At 29.1% G+C, this 3,347-nt stretch overlaps 1 non-coding gene across 1 annotated transcript; it reads left to right on the top strand.

The window, feature by feature from the left end:
• Positions 1 to 1,669: 1,669 nt before the first annotated feature.
• Positions 1,670 to 1,777, top strand: LOC112774061 (small nucleolar RNA R71). The gene has a single exon (XR_003188573.1). It is a non-coding gene; the product is annotated as a small nucleolar RNA R71 (small nucleolar RNA).
• Positions 1,778 to 3,347: the final 1,570 nt, after the last annotated feature.

Raw genomic sequence — 3,347 nt, forward strand, 5'->3', positions numbered from 1 at the left:
CTTCCTCTCCTCCATGGGTCACGTTCGCCTCTCCCTTTCTTCTCTGCGACAGCAGCTTGGCAGCAGCACCAAGCTCCATAGCGTTGTTCCTCCCCCTCTCTTCTTCTCCCTCGTCCTCTGTCTCCCTTCCTGTTCTCCGTTTTCCCCCATCTTCCCTCTTTCCCCTTCCTTTCTTTTCCCTTTCTGTTTTTCCCCTCGAGCTCCCCTGTTTCCTTTCTTTCCGATTCTGTTTGTGCGTGTGTTTTGTGAATTTAGGGTAAAATTATTTTTTTAATTAGGAATTTAGGGTTAAGGTATAATGTATATGAGTAATATAACAACCTTTACAAAATATTTGAGATAGAATAACAATTTAAGATTCAAATATAATACCATAAAAATTACTTCATAAAAATTACTTTCAAAACACATAAGATTTTATTTATCAACATATCAATGAGCTCAAATAGTTATTTTTAATTTAAATTATAAAATAAGCATACTAATCACATTCTCTAAAATACGGTTAAACTCGAAATATCAATTACCTATATTAAATTATAATCAAAACTTTAATTTCAATTTATATAAAATAACAAGTTATAATCACAATTTTGCATAAATACTAATTGACTTAAAATTAAAGTATTTATCAAAATCAATTTAATCATTTCTAATAAATTAATCTTTAAGGGCTCAAATTAATAGAGTAAACCATATTTATTAATAATAGAAATTTCTTAAATTTAATTATATAAAATAACCAATTATAAAAATTACACAAAAATATTAATTAACTTAACTCCAAATATTAATAAAACTAATTTAATTACTCTTAATTAATTAATTTATAAAATAAGATATCAAATTAATAAAATAAATCGTAACTTTTTCAGGATAAAAGTTACTTAAATTAAATTATAAAATTCTTTCTTATTTTTCAATTACTAAAATTATACAAAATATTCTATTATAATAAGATTACTTAAAAATATTAATTGATTTCAAAATAAAACTATCTCCGAATCTATTTAATTATTTCTAACAAAATAATTTTTAAAATTATAAAGTTTAAGCTTAATAAGATAAAATCAGAATTTATTTATATTTAGATTTTCAAAAATGCGGGATTCTGCTCAGAATTCTCTGTCTGTTGCTGAGTGGATGATGGAAAAGGCTTGCTATTGTTAAACCTGTTTCTTCCACCATTATTAAAGCCTTGTTGAGGCTTTTGTTGATCCTTCCATGAGAAATTTGGATGATTCCTCCATGAGGGATTATAGGTGTTTCCATAGGGTTCACCCATGTAATTCACCTCTGCTATTGCAGGGTTCTCAGGATCATAAGCTTCTTCTTCAGAAGATGCCTCTTTAGTACTGTTGGATGATTCCTTCAATCCATTCAGACTCTGAGAGATCATATTGACTTGCTGAGTCAATATTTTATTATGAGCCAATATGACATTCAGAGTATCAATTTCAAGAACTCCCTTCCTCATAGGCATCCTATTACTCACAGGATTCCTTTCAGAAGTGTACATGAACTGGTTATTTGCAACCATGTCAATGAGTTCTTGAGCTTCTACAGGCGTTTTCTTTAGGTGAATGGATCCACCTGCAGAATGGTCCAGTGACATCTTTGATAGCTCAGACAGACCATCATAGAATATATCCAGGATGGTCCATTCTGAAAGCATGTCAGAAGGATTCTTTTTGGTCAGTTCCTTGTATCTCTCCCAAGCTTCATAGAGGGATTCATCTTCTTTCTGTTTGAAGGTTTGAACATCCACTCTAAGCTTACTAAGATTTTGAGGAGGAAAGAACTTGGCTAAGAAAGCCGTGACCAGCTTATCCCAAGAGTTCAGACTATCCTTTGGTTGAGAGTCCAACCATATTCTAGCTCTATCTCTTACAGCAAATGGGAAAAGCATAAGCCTGTAGTCCTCGGGATCAACCCCATTGGTCTTAACAGTATCACAGATCTGCAAGAATTCAGTTAAGAACTGAAAAGGATCTTCAGATAGAAGTCCATGAAACTTGCAGTTCTGTTGCATCAGAGAAACTAATTGAGGTTTAAGCTCAAAGTTGTTTGCTCCAATGGCAGAAATTGAGATGCTTTTTCCATGTAAATTGGAATTTGGTGCAGTAAAGTCACCAAGCATCTTCCTTGCATTGTTATTATTTTCGGCCATGTCTCCTTCTTTTTTCGAAAATTTCTGTCAGATTTTCTCCAAAGAGTTGTGCTTTAGCTTCCCTTAGCTTCCTCTTCAGAGTCCTTTCAGGTTAAGGATCAGCCTCAACAAGAATATTTTTATCCTTGTTCCTGCTCATATGAAAAAGAAGAAAACAGAAAAGAAAGTATGGAATCATCTATGTCACAGTATAGAGATTCCTTTATGTGAGTAGAAGAAAATATGAATAGAAGATGGAGAATCCAAACACAAGGGTGAGGAGTAGGTTCGAATTCTTAGATGAAGAGGAGTGTTAGTAAATATATAAATAATTAGAAGTAGGTGAGAGAGAAGAATTTTCGAAAACTAAATAAATTAAAATAAAAATATTTTTGTTTTTAATTTGAAATTAAAATAAAATTCGAAAATTAGAAAAGAAATAAAATTAAAATTAAAAATTAAAATAATTAGTTAATTAAAAAGGAATTTTGAAAAAGAGGAAGGTGATTTTCAAAAATTAGAAAGAATTAGTTAGGTAGTTTTGAAAAAGATATGATTGAAACAAAAAGATAGGATTAGTTGGAAAGGATTTGAAATTTAATTTTGAAAAGATAAGAAGTTAGAAAAGATTTTGAAATTAATTTTGAAAAAGATATGATTGAAACTTAATTTGAAAAATATTTGAAAAAGAAATTTGAAAAGATTTGATTTTGAAAATTAAAGTTGATTACTTGACTAACAAGAAACTAAAAAGATATGATTCTAGAGTTTAAAAATTGAACCTTTCTTACTAGGCAAGTAACAAACTTAAAAAAAATTTGAATCAATCACATTAATTATTAGCATTAATTTCGAAAATATGAATTAGAAATAAGAAAAAAATTTTGAAAATCAATCATAAAGTTTTCGAAAATATGAAAGAAAAAATGAAAAAGATTTAATTTTTGAAAAAGATTTGAAAAAGATAGAATTTTTAAATTGAAAATTTGATTTGACTCATAAGAAATTACTAAATTTTAAAAAGTTTTGAAAAAGTCAACTCAAATTTTTGAAAATTTATGAGTGAAAAAGGGAAAGATATTTTTTGATTTTTGAATTTTTAATGATGAAAGAGAAAAACATCAAAAAGACTCAATGCATGAAAATTTTGGATCAAAACACATGATGCATGCAAGAACACTATGAATGTCAAGATGAA

This window comes from Arachis hypogaea, chromosome 18 (assembly GCF_003086295.3).
Source record: "Arachis hypogaea cultivar Tifrunner chromosome 18, arahy.Tifrunner.gnm2.J5K5, whole genome shotgun sequence".
Classification (NCBI taxonomy): domain Eukaryota; kingdom Viridiplantae; phylum Streptophyta; class Magnoliopsida; order Fabales; family Fabaceae; genus Arachis; species Arachis hypogaea.